This window comes from Notolepis coatsorum, assembly GCF_963971535.1.
Source record: "Notolepis coatsorum genome assembly, chromosome: 4".
Classification (NCBI taxonomy): domain Eukaryota; kingdom Metazoa; phylum Chordata; class Actinopteri; order Aulopiformes; family Paralepididae; genus Notolepis; species Notolepis coatsorum.
The window spans coordinates 28,942,618-28,956,940 of NC_140168.1; the positions used below are offsets into that span (position 1 = coordinate 28,942,618).

Below are 14,323 nucleotides of genomic sequence, written 5' to 3' on the forward strand. Positions count from 1 at the left end.
CCCACGTGCAGCATTAAGCATAGCTTGGAAGGTGCGGCTGAGGCCAATGAATGTCAAGTGTGTGTGTGTGTGTGTGGTGTGTGTGTGTGTGTGTGTGTGTGTGTGTGTGTGTGTGCGTGCGTGCGCACGTGTGTGATATATATAGAGCGAGCAGCATCTCCTATTACACCTAACAACCAATGCATTTAAAACACTTTAATCAGCCCGTGGTAAAGTTGAGAGAAATTGTTACACACAAGTTACGTAGAGCAGTGTTTTCTGGAGAAGGAAAGAGACTGAGAGAGAGAAAGAGAGAGAGAGAGAGAGAGAGAGAGAGAGAGAGAGAGAGAGAGAGAGAGAGACCATGGCTGGGAGGGTTTAGCATTGTTTTACTGGGTAGGACACGAATACAGAGAGAGAGAGACAGAGAGAGACAGAGAGAGAGAGAGCGAGAGGAGAGAGAGAGAGAGAGAGAGAGAGAGACGAGAGAGAGAGAGAGAGATTTGATTTTATAAAAAACTTTATTTTTTACTAAAACTACACAAGATACAACAAAACGTTCAACAATAAATACTCTACAACTCAACAAAACACAAGAGCAAAAAAAAAAAAAAAAAAAAAAAAAAACAGCAAAAACAAACAAAACAAACAAAACAAAACAAAACAAAAAAAAAAAATCAATTAGGGACAACGATGCTGAAACTGAACCAAAAGTCACTCTGAAATGTTTCCCCCCCATAGGGAGAGAGAAAAAAAAAACTCTAAATGATCCAAAGTTCTGGGTGTGTCAGAGAGAGAGACACTGGATACTGGCACTGTAGAAACCTTAGTCCTGAGACGAGCGTCTCTAGCTTCACCTTTCCCCTTTTGGTACAACACATCAGGCCTTTGAGTGTGTCCGACAGACTCCAGTCAAAACCGATCCCGTGGATAAACAGGGCCGCTTCTTCAGCCGACCCTCCTCCCTTCAGCCTTACCATATATGCTCCTACCGTCACCAGTCATATATCATATGTCGGGGGCCGAGAACAGAGCATGGGGACCGAGATGCACTCTGGACCGACATCCTCATTAGACAGGTTGTTACCCCGCCTCCCCGTCCCGAGGCCGCCTTTTCCTTCCTGGTTCAGATGCCGCTCCAACCTCACCTCCCACACCCCTGTGCGGAGACTGGCAGCCCCCAGCGACCTCCCATCAATCAGTCTGATTCGAGAGCACAAAACCCTGATGAAACCCATTCCGAACATAGGGGTAGAAAGTAACCAGCAAAGTCCACTTTACCATCATCCTCCGAGGCTGAATCATGAAACTGTCCATTTCAGCGTAGAACGTGATGAGCCCCACAGTCATACCTCCCAACCCATGAAAAAGGTAACGGTGCCGGCCGGTAACAAAAAAAGACGGTAGAGATAACAACCCCCCATGACGACTCTGATGAAAGGGTGTGCCGAAGGAGTATGGCTCGGCCTTCCCATCGGGCATGAAAACGATACGCTCCGCTCCTGTCTCTGAATCCTCCATAGTCCCAGTCCTCATAAAATTCCACAAAAGTATAAGAGTATATGAGATGAACAAAAAAAGTCTCAGCCTCCTGTCCCCGGTATCAGGACACCTTGAAAAGTCCAGCCCCAAGTGACACCACACCAGTCCCTTCAATAAAAAAACTCTCATTTCAGAAAAAAAAAAAAGGTAAAAAAACAAAAAAAACTACACCGATTCCACTCCAGCCTCCTCCACACTGCGGCCCTGCATCACCTTCTGCACAATCTTTCTCATCCTGTATATATCTTTGTCAACAAAACGACCATCTCCTTTAAACCTCATATGTTCCTTTGCTGCTGCAACAAACAAAACTTTATCTGGAAAAAAAATCTTTCACCACTACACTCTTCCTGTTCTTTGTCAACTTTAAAAACACTTTCATTGCATCTAGTGAATAGGAATAACCATCTTCCTCATATTCATCATCACTATCCACAACCATCTCTGCCCATAAACGCCCCTGTGTACTCTGCATACTGCTAAGTTCTTCCGCCACACCTGTCTTCTTAGCTTGAGAGCTCGACACCCCAACTACCCCAACCTTCCTCTTCTGCCTAGCAACCCCCACCCCGCCGTCCCCCTCCCCCATGTCAATATCCTCTACTTCCTCCACCCTGACCCCCTCAACATCTACAGCTACCCCAGGTACACTCCCCACATCTGTAATCCTTCCCGCCACGACCCCCCCCCCACATTTTCACCCCCACCATCTTCTCCTTGCATTACAACAGTTCCACTTGCCCCCCCCCCCCTCATTTTCAACCCCTTTTCCTGTCCCTTGTGTCTCAACAGCTCCACCCTCCACCTCTGTAATCCTTCCTGCCACGACCCCCCCCTCCCCCTCATTTTCATCCCCAGCAACTATCCTTAGTATATCAACAGGTCCACCTGCCCCATATATTACAACAGGTCCCCTTGCCACCTCTGCAATCCCCTCCTGCCACGACCCCCCCCCCCCCCCCCCTTATTTTCATCCCCAGCATCTGGCCTTTGTTCTTCAACAGGTCCCATCTGTCCCCCTTATGTCAACAATTCCACTCTTCACCTGGCTATCCAACACGTCTTGGTTTACACAAGCACCTACACCACACCCCCCCCCCCCCCCCCCCACCTCACCATCTCCACCATTCTTTCCCCGTGCTACAATCCCCGCCGAAACCACCCCCTTCCATTCCCTTACCACTTCCATCTGGTACAAAAACCTTCTCAGAAACCTCTCCACTACCCCCTCATCCCCTGCCCCCCCCCCTCAACCCCTCGATTCCCACCCCAAGCTGTTCTTCCTTTCGTCCTCGCACCTTCCCCATCATTTCCCCCCCCCTGCTCGGCCCCTCCCCCAGGGCACGCTTGTCTCTGATGCCCCTCCCTTCCACACGCAAAACATCTCATATTTTGTGTTGTCGCAAGATAATGTACTCAAACCCGTCTATTACTACTTTTAAAATTAAGATCTAACTCATCATCACGTCTGTTCATTACAATGAACGTCTGCCTTCGGTGAGAAACTACATGCTTCAGTTCCGGTGCCTTGAAACCTGAAGACACTTTTTTCAAAGGAGCCACCACTTTTCCAAACCTTGCGAGTTCCCTCAATATCAGATCATCGCTCACCAACGGAGGAACGTTTGCCAATGACACCTTTTTTGCCGGAGTTGTGAGCGGCAACACAGATACAAAAGTACCATTTAAGATCAACCGTCCGTTATCAGTTGATTAACTTTAGTCAAATCATTCAAGAATATTACAATCCCCCCATTCATACGGCTGCTGACTTAACGGCCGCAGCTCCCACTTTCCCCGCTACAGCTAGACTACAGTCTTCCACCGAACACGGAAAAGCCGGCGTGACTTTTGAACCCATGTTTCCTAGTTAATTTCGCGAAATCCATGCCGCCGCGACAGCAGTCAGCTGCCAAAGCGAACACTGACAACGCTATCAGCCCACCATTAACACACAACAGTCGAATTAAAACCCAGTCTAATTCACAATTTGACAAACAACATAAAGAAAAGGAAAAGTTTAGAAAGACTCACGCGTTCCACAAAACCTCTCGGCAGCACCACACTCAAACCACCCCGCTCCCACCATCCACACGCATGTGCACGAGAGAGAGAGAGGAGAGAGAGAGAGAGAGAGAGAGAGAGAGAGAGAGAGAGAGAGACCATGGCTGGGAGGGTTTAGCATTGTTTACTGGGTAGGACACGAATACAGAGAGAGAGAGAGACAGAGAGAGACAGAGAGAGAGAGAGAGAGAGCGAGAGAGAGAGAGAGATGACGCAGCATGATTTCTAGGGAACTGGAGAGGGCAGGGGGATTTAACAACCACGCAGGGGACTATACTGTGTGTACACAAGACTCAAGTTAACAGGATAAAGACTAATCACAATGACCCTTTAAGAACCACCACGAAAAGGAAGAAAATGACTATGAAAATGATGGAGAGAAAGAGAGAGAGAGAGAGAGAGAGAGAGAGAGAGAGAGAGAGAGAGAGAGAGAGAGAGAGAGAGAGAGAGAGAGAGAGAGAGAGAGAGAGAGAGAGAGAGAGCACAGTAAACGTTAAGAAAAGCAATCTAAAATGAAGGAGCTAAATGTGGCTAAAAGCTATTTAATCTTTCCAAGCAGAGGTTTAGTGAGGGAGTATATAGACGTATTAGTGTTAACACCCACCACCACCACACCAACTGTCATGAAGACCTGACACCTGCCAAGCGGTGAAACAGATCAAGAGGAGACGCACCAAGCTTTCACTACTTTGACGAGTCACATGTGTTTCTGTGTGCAGTGTGTGTGTGTGTGTGTGTGTGTGTGTGTGTGTGTGTGTGTGTGTGTGTGTGTGTGTGTGTGTGTGTGTGTGTGTGTGTGTGTGTGTGTGTGTGTGTGTGTGAACCAGAGAGATAGTGTAAGTGAGCTCAGCACGTGCCACATACTGCAATATATAGGCTACTGCTAGATAGCAATAATGATCTTAGTGTAGTCATACTAGATTGCAGTGTACATGGATACATGGATTACATGTAAACACATTTTTATTATTATTTTTATTTCCATAAATCACTAGCTCTTAAGATCTGATAATACTGTTGTATTTGTTTGTGTTATGCTCAAAATAAAAGGAAACTAGATCATGTGCTCAGCTATGTTTATACACAGGTCCTAGAGCCACAGCACAACTTGAAAACTGAACGTTTTATGGTGTGGATGTTACAGACATATAGGCCTTCTCCACCACGCCAATACCCAATAATAAACAAACATGCAAATACTTCAGATTGTAATTCTTTATTGGCTAAATTCATTGTAATGTATGATATAACCGATAGGGCATAAAGACCCTCACCTTAGTGCACCTTTTTTGTTTATTTAAGAGTTAATACCTGCCCACATATACCTGTACCTCCCCTCCCCCTCCCCCTCCCCCATGTTGCTATGACGCCCGAAGGGGATCAATAAAGGAATGTCTTATCTTATCTTCAGAAAGAAAGAAAGGAAGGAAGGAAGAAAGAAAGAAAGAAAGAAAGAAAGAAAGAAAGAAAGAAAGAAAGAAAGAAAGAAAGAAAGAAAGAAAGAAAGAAAGAAAGAAAGAAAGAAAGAAAGAAAGAAAGAAAGAAAGGAAGAAAGAAAAAGCTAGCTGCCAGCAGTGGTGTCAGTTGTGGCCAAAATATCCATGAATTAAAAGTTCTTTCAAAATCAAGGAAACTGTAACTGTGAGTATTTCCCAAAGGCTTCTGGTGGTTTTCTACTGTAATATACATGCCTTGTCCACAGGTATGGTCTCCTTTGAGCATATATAGGGCTGATTATGGAATGGCATCTCGGACTGCGTTCTCCACCTCCACCATAAACAGGGATGACTCAGATGATAAAAACCCCACGTACGCACATTAAAGGTGATAAGCATTGACCTTGTCCCTTGTAGATGAGTGGAACCATGGCAGAAAACATAGAGCCACCCACGGTCACAGAGTAAAGTCTTGTTATGACTCACAGCCCACCCTATATCACCATCGTACAGTATGTCATCAAGACATAGCAATCAGATCAAATCATAGTGTGAGAACTCTACAACCCTATAGGTTTGAATTACCATCATTGATACAGGGACAGTGGCCACTCCTGTCCTCTTGTCAGCTACAGTACTTCACGGAGGCTGCAGTGAAGTACCATCGTTGTACTGGACAATCATTGTTGAAGGCTGTGGACCATATCGGAGCATTTTGATAATTAAGTCACGTAGAAACTTTTTTTGTTTGTTTGTTTGTTTGCTATTTATTTATTTATTATATATACATTTCTTTACAATAGTATCAGTTTGCCTTAGGCAGAGCCCACAGAAGAGCAAGCAGGCTGCTGTTGGGACGATCGAGGGGGGGTAGTTCTCTATGGTCAAGATTAGTCTGGACCCTGTGCAGGTGATGATTGGAGTGTGTGTGTGTGTGTGTGTGTGTGTGTGTGTGTGTGTGTGTGTGTGTGTGTGTGTGTGTGTGTGTGTGTGTGTGTTCACACGTGGTCAACACCATGCTACCTATGCTCCTGTGTCACCATAACCCTGGAGGCCTGTACAGACACAGAAGTGCTGGCCTTTTACTTATCTATAAATATCACCCGTTCTCCCCCTGTCACTCTCTGCTCTCTCTCTCTCTCTCTCTCTCTCTCTCTCTGCCCCCCTCTCTCTCCTCTGCAATCACCACTCTATCCTTTCCCCTCTCTTGGCTGATGCTCCCTTCCTTCCTCCGCTCTTCTCAGACAGACGGATGGACAGTGTCTTACAGCCTCTGAAATGTAAATAAGATATGACTCCTGGGTCTGGATGAGCCATGTTTACCAGAGCTGTCAGCCTGGCAGACCCTGCAGAGGTGCACATGGTTGTACAGTCTGTCCCGGTGAACAGAACAGCACACATCCATCTATCCATCTATCCATCTATCCATCTATCCATCTATCTATCTATCTATCTATCTATCTGTCCGTCCGTCTGTCTGTCTGTCTGTCTGTCTATCTATCTATCTATCTATTAGATTTGAAAAAAGAAAACAGTGGATTTGTATTTGAAATATTTTGCCTAACACTTTCAGTGCCGGGCCGTGTTTTCCTATTTCCCCCAGTTGAGTGCCACCATCCACGGCCAATGTTAACGTTAATATCGCCTAATCTATGTTTTAAATTATGGCTATGTGTCTAATCTGCCCGTCGCTTATCAAAGACTCATTTTCCAGTCAACATTGGCAAGGCAGATTGTATTTTTATCGCTTCATTTCCGTTTGATAGCATTTTGAAAATCACCCGTTTTCCAGGGAAAAACAACCCATGCCTATGATAATCGCCTTTTACTGGAATATTCCAGAACGTTGTGATTTGTCGGCCTATTTATGAATTGTTTTCAAATAAACGCTAGATGATCGATAGTATATGTGTGCGCACGCACGCTCGTGCCGTGCGCTGATAATCGCTGCTCTTATTTCCTCATGGCTTTTACAGTAAAAACAGCCATATCACATATCACATAAACGCTTATATCTCTATGAAAACGAGTCTGATTATCCTAACACTGATAATATAGATTCCTTACCTGAGGTCAGATGGTATCCAAATGGTTTATTCCAATTTCCGATTGCCATTCGAAAAAATCGATAAATGTATTGATCAACCGTGTATACAGTATAACCCATGCTCGCCGCGGCTCAGAGGCTCCAGAATGAACTCTGGTAGACCCCGGCTGCATCAGTGAGAAGTAAAAGGTGGAGTCAGAAATCCGTTCTCCCATTCACTTTCATTGAGTCCATTCCAAAAGGGTGATTTACCATCTGGGAGACGATAGGGGGCGCTTTTTTCACATCTGATCGCCGGCGGTCCCTGGATCTCCAACGGTAGGCTCGCGTAATGCAATATGATTTCAGATCGCTAATAAAAAAAACAAAAAAAAACACCCGAGAATAGCCGTGATGTGGCATTCAACGGTCGGGTCGTAAACCCGAGAAAAGCTGTGAGTGGTGCTCAAAGTGTTAAAGTCAACATGAAGATGTGTATGTTTATTGTCTATATGCTCATTATGCACTCCAACTTGCAATTGACTTGAATTAGACAAACCTACTACTGATTGTTGACTGCAAAAGAGCTCAACTTGGTATGGCGCTTTGTTTCCTTTTTTGTTTTGGTCTGACATGTAGGTTGAGCTGTGGCCAGCAGTATAGTAACTCTATACCCTATATCCACCGAAACAAATCCAAAAACTGTAAAGAAAGCGCAGTACCATGTTGTCATCTTTTGCCTAGAGGTCGACATTACAGATTCTACCTTTAATTGAGTACATTTACATTTACATTTACATTTAGTCATTTAGCTGACGCTTTTATCCAAAGCGACTTACAAGTTCTGTACGACAAGTCATCAGGAAAGGCACAACTCTATCAGCTGAGTAACAATGTTCATCAAGTGTTGAATGCTACAGTGTAGGTTAGTTTATTAGGACAAGTGCATGACAGTAAGGTTAGTTAGGGTTAGATATATTTTTTTATTTAATTTTTTTTATTTCAGATAATGGTTGAAGAAGTGCGTCTTTAGTTGACGGCAAAAGATTGGACAGGTTTCGGCTGTTCTAACTGGGGTGGGTAGTTCATTCCACCATTGTGGGGCAAGGACTGAGAATAGGCGGCTTCTCCTTGATGACCCTCCCGGAGCTCGGATAGGAGTAGGTCTGAGGCGGCCAGAAGATGCAGAGCGTAGGGGTCTTGAGGGTGTGTAGTTAGAGACCATTGACCGGAGGTAGGCGGGAGCAGTTCCCTTTGCCGCACGGTATGCTAGGTCGAGGGCCTTGAAGCGGATTCGTGCAGCAATGGGGAGCCAGTGCAGGTCCCTAAGAAGTGGGGTGACATGGGCCGACTTCGGTAGGTTTGAAATCAGGCGGGCCGCTGCGTTCTGAATGAGTTGAAGAGGCTTGGTGGCAGTGGCCGGGAGGCCAGCGAGCAGTGCGTTGCAGTAGTCGAGGCGGGAGATGACTGTTGATTGGACGAGGAGTTGGGTGGCTTCTTTTGTCAGGAAGGGACGGATCCTTCTGACGTTGCTCAGGAGGAATCTGCAGGTTCTGGTTGTCGCTGCGATGTGAGCAGAGAAGTTCAACTGGTCGTCGAGGACAACACCAAGGTTCTTGGCGGTCGGGGACGCGGTCACAGCTGCATTCTCGACTGTGATGGAAAGGTCGGTCAGAGGGGAGGATTTGGCCGGCAGGTGGAGCAATTCTGTTTTGCTTAGGTTCAGTTTGAGGTGGTTGGTCGTCATCCAGACAGAGATGTCAGACAGACAGGCCGAGATCCGCTCAGAGACGTGGATATCTGAGGGAGGGAAGGAGAGGAAGAGTTGAGTATCGTCTGCATAACAATGATACGAGAAGCCATGAGACGTGATAATGTTACCCAGTGATTTAGTGTAGAGGGAGAAGAGAAGGGGTCCTAGGACCGAGCCCTGGGGGACACCCGTCCGCAGGGGGCGGGTGGCCGACAGGGTCCCTCTCCATGACACTTGGTAGGAGTGGTCATTGAGGTATGATGTCAGCCATGTCAGCGCAGAGCCAGCGACTCACATTCCTGTGAGGGCCGCGAGGAGGATCTGATGGTTGACTGTGTCGAAGGCTGCAAATAGATCTAGGAGAATCAGGACAGAGGAGAGGACTTTCGCTTTTGATAAGTGAAGTGCCTCTGTGACCGCAATGAGGGCCGTTTCTGTGGAGTGGCCAGTCCGGAAGCCAGACTGATTAGGGTCTAGGAGGTCATTCTGTAAGAGATAAGCGAGTGCCTCAGACTAAGAACCATATAACTTTGTTTTAGGTTTTCAGAGGAACACTAAAGTTATTTTTAGATAAGTAATGTTCTTATCTAAAGATGGTAATTTATTGTTGCGTTCGCTCCAAGTTAGTTATATGGTTCTTCAAGGGTTCGATTATAAGACTAATTTGGCTGCTGTATTTCTCATTCTCTAGAGGAAAGACAGTTTACCTTTGATTATGCTAGCTAAGCTAACGGTGGCATCTGGCCTGCTAGGATGGAGCGTGGACAGAAGGCAGCACCAGCAGCCAAATGAGGGATGGAGATATGAACCAACTGGTGTTTACAGTTTTTCCACAATTGATAAAACACATTTCATGAAATTGCCCTCCCTTTTCCCAAAACTCAGTCTAAACACAAAACACTTTTCATAAGCTACATTATACAAAACCTCACATTCTCTTTTCAAAACCAAACTATCACACCAAAACAGCAAACTTTGACACCAAAATCCCTCTCAAGGCCAGCAAAGATGTAAACAGTACTAAGCATCATTACACACAACAACAAATAATAGAAAACACAATTTGTTCAGAGTGTGAGAATGTTCTTTTTACAGTTTCACAACTGCCAGGACAAATTTTTAGAAACCTTCTTATCTGTTCTCAAAATATATGTATTGGGCATTTATAAATGTGTGTGTTTCATAGGAATAGTATGTAAATGACAGTTTTTTTACGATTGCTTTGACTCATTTTGCACATCAGAGTTTCAATGTGCAAAACTCTTACTGTACACACAGAATGCTATACTGCTCATTTGGGTTCAAAATGTAATATAGCATGCAAAATAAAAATACCAGCGTCAAATCAGATAATAGTATATGCAAAAGTGTATCACAGTACCAGAACATTATAGATATTTCAAACAATTACAGTAAGTTACAGTTTTTCACAATAGCTTACTACGTAAGTCATTACTGCATTTTCAATACAGTCATCACAAAGTGTTCTTTGGTCATAATGCAAAATGCTATACTCCTAATCTTGGGCTCAAAATATGTAATACGTACATAGCATGCAAAAGTGAAACAACTGAACCAAAATAGATTATATTTCATGCTAAAGTTTATCATAGTGTCAGAATAGTGGATATGTTCATCGTTGAAGTTTACTGTAATTATTGGTGCATTTTCAAATACAACAGCCATTATCAAATAATGCGTTCAAACAGAAAATACATGTTACCAAAAGAGATGGTAGTAATTTCCTCATAGTGTATGAAAATTACTAAGAAAATACAGTTATCACAACTCAATGCAAAAATGTGTAAACACTATACGGAGGATCCATTACACACAACAATACACGTAAAAATGTAAAACACAATGTGATGTTCTTCTTTACACTAATTACATAACTCCACTATCCTTATCAATATGTCACAGTTTTTTGTAAGCAATTTGAAATTCGGTATACATACTGCATTTGGAAACATGACCTATACATGTACGATATAGGCCTACAATACAATGCATCTTGTACACATCCTTCTTGCCCCCCACCCCCAAAGAAGAAAATAAAAGTCCTTTGGAACCTTCAGCAAACTGTGCACTCTGCACTGGACTATATAGGTGTGGTCTCATCATTCGCAACAAGTGTCTTACATTTTGAGTCGTTGTTTTTAACCAATGACACCAGATTTCATTGTGTTCAACTTTTGCTGACTGTGGCTATAATTTTGCATCACATGAGCTTCAATGTGCACATTTGATCAGAGATTTGTGCAACATGTGTTTTAGCAAGACAACATGTGTTTAGAGTTGTGAGAAAAGGGGATTGAGTTTTGTGAATTGTGTCTACAGGTGACATGTGTTTATGGTTTTGGCAAATGGGGGCTAGTTTTATTGAATGTGTTTAGGGAACTGGTCATTTGGTTTAGGGTATGTGTTTAGTGTTGAGCAATCGTGAAAAACGAGTAACTAATAGCGATAACAGTTACTAGCGCTGGCCTTCTCTCTTTCTACATAAACATGGATGATGCTGTCAGGGACAGTGACAGTGGGGAGGATGAATCTATAACCACCCCATTATTTCTGATGCTAATAATAATGGTGATGGTGATAATGATGATGGTGATAACCCAATCAACACCATTTGTGTGAGTTACCAGCCTTGCTGGTCTTGTTTGATGTAAATCTTAGAGGTGGTACGAATGTATTCAAAGTCAATGGGATGACGAGAATGGAGCGAGACAGATGCAAGTTTGCTCCAGGCGGAGTGTCAAATTTGCCTGGACGTGATGGAGCAAATGTGGGCAGTCTGTTAAATAGACTGCTATTAATGGTCTGTAGGCTACAGATATTGAATAATTTATAGAAATGGTCTCAGTTTGTAAATGTCAACAATGTTACGTTTGACACCAAATGCACTAGAATCAGAATCAGAAAGGTCTTTATTGCCAAGTAGTTTACGGTGTATCTGAATGTACCTTGCAAGGCAGCTGGATTCCCGAGGTTATGAGCTCACACGAGATCACACGAGATTACGAGATCACACAAGAATCCATCTGGTCGGGCTTCAAGTTATGTGCTTGTGGCCGAACCACAGTAGTTCGGACCAACGACGGGCAGCTAATGTCGTGGTTTAGGTGTTACTCTGGCTACCATCTTTGAATCAAATATATTTTTTGGTAGTCGTTACAAAGGCGGCAAGAATTGTCTACCGACATGCTAGCTGCATAGCTAGCTTCCTCTTCAGCTCTCTCTCACTGGCCGCGCACATCATAGGGTCCGTTGATCTGATTGGTTCTGAAGTCAGCCCCGTGGTAAGACAGTGATAGATTGATGGTTTGTCTGCCTGCCAAGTATTTTTCGAAAGTGCCAAGTATTTATCAAACAGTTTCCAGGGACGACTTCTCAAATGGTTCCGTGTAAACAAATCGTCTGGTGCATCAGGCTATGAATGTCCAGTAAGAGGTCACTTTTTGAATGGCATGGCAAAGGGGCAGGTGCTTGAGCCCCTTTTGGTACAATCTGTCCACGTGCCTGGTAGGAGACACACTGAGAGAGGACAGACTTTCAACACTACCTGAATCATATCAGGACAGTTAACGGGGGATTACTCGAGAACGTAGAGTTTAGTCATAGGGTAAACTGACTGTAACGGATATGCTGCACCAATAGAGGTCTCTTAGGGCCCTTTCTCACTCACCCTATTCGTTTCTATTCCGTTCCGTTCTGGCCCGTTCCGAGATCTGATGCGAACTCCCCCCCCCCCCCTCTCCCCCCTCTAGTTTGCGTACACACTGCAGTCTTGTTTCGTTCCGGGTTCTGTTTACGGTTTGCCTTTTGAGCGTTTACGCTTGCCATAGGCGATGATGTCACGTTTGAAAATGTAAACACAGGAAGTGTTAACATGGCGCTGGAGATTGGATGCTGATATAAAATGAATAAATAAGCAATAAATATGAAGTTATATTTGAACGTCTGTTGTCAAGCCTTGTCAATATAACCCACCCCATTTTATCACGAATGGATGGTGTTGTAGAGTTCGCTTTTGAGCGTTTCCCAGGGCTAACGCTAAGCTAACGGTTAACGCTAGTTAGCTTAGCCTAGTCTAGTATAGCCTGTAGCACTTTTTCCTTTCAGCAAAGAACGTGCAATAAACAAAACGGATACATTCACTGTGTTCTGCCTCTTTTCTCACGAATGGAACTCTGTTGTAGAGTCCGCTTTTGAGCGTTTTGCAGGGTTAACGTTAACGCTAAGCTAACAGCTAACGCTAGTTAGCTTAGCCTGTCCAGCAGCTAACATTATCCCATCGTTCGTGGTAATTATATTACATGTCATTGATCTACTGGTCGACCACGGCCGACTGGTTGGGCACCACTGGTCTAATAGAAATAAATGCATTCAAACAAGAAACTAATGTATAGAAAATAGCATGGCAAACTAAAATTGCCAGGCCTAATGCGAGCCAGGGAAGTGCTGTGCGTTTGTAACGTGGCTTCATGTTTCATCCACTTGTTTTTGGTTGAGGTCTGAACTCTCAAATTGCCCATAAATATCGTTTTTGAGGGTATTCTCTTCTGTTGTTGTGTGGTGTTATCTGCCCAAAATTCAAGCAAGCATGACAGTAACGACGTTGTGTGTGTCACACCCCCGCACCCGCACGGCCCGATTCCGAGACCACCTAATCCAACTGATCCCGTTCAGCGGGGGGTAAAACGAATCAGCGCCGTTTCGCATCCCAAAAGGGGTGAGTGAGAACACTCCCCCCCGTTCCCGGGAGCAGTGATTCGATCCCCAAACGTAAGTGAGAAAGGGCCCTCAGATCCCTAAGGCTGGTTTAGGATGACATTTATAATCCATGAGGGATGCAGTGTGAGACTCTCTCTCTCTCTCTGTTAAAAAGTAATCGCGGGCACTTACACTTATATGCACATGTTTTGGGATTGCTCTCCAGTAGCTCCTTTTTGGAAATCCATAACGACTAAGCTCTCAAACATTATGTAATTTAACAATCCCATGCACAGCGGCTACACTACTTCTGAACGACATAACAACCCTACCGGCATCCATACAACATTTACATATTTACATTTAGTCATTTAGCTGACGCTTTTATCCAAAGCGACTTACAAGTTCTGTACGACAAGCCATCAGGAAGGGCACAACTCTATCAGCTGAGTAACAATGTTCATCAAAGTGTTGAGTGCTACAGTGTAGGTTAGTTTATTAGGACAAGTGCATGACAGATAATGGTTGAAGAAGTGCGTCTTTAGTCGACGGCGAAAGATTGGACGGGATTCGGCTGTCCTAACTGGGGTGGGTAGTTCATTCCACCATTGTGGGGCAAGGACTGAGAATAGGCGACTTCTCTTTGACAACAAAAGAGAATTGTTCTGGCGGGCGTTACTGCTGCCAATAAGCTAATAGCCATGAGGTGGAAGGTGCCTGAGAAGCTCACATTGATTAACTGGTCCCTAACACTGCTAGATGTGATTTATTTGGAGATCTCTACTGCACGGGTGATTGGGTGGGACA

At 44.4% G+C, this 14,323-nt stretch overlaps 1 protein-coding gene across 1 annotated transcript in view; it reads left to right on the top strand.

The window, feature by feature from the left end:
• nt5c1aa (5'-nucleotidase, cytosolic IAa) overlaps positions 1 to 14,323 on the top strand; it is a gene marked incomplete at its 5' end in the record, with an annotated part of 43,636 nt that overhangs the window by 685 nt on the left and 28,628 nt on the right. The window lies entirely within an intron of this gene.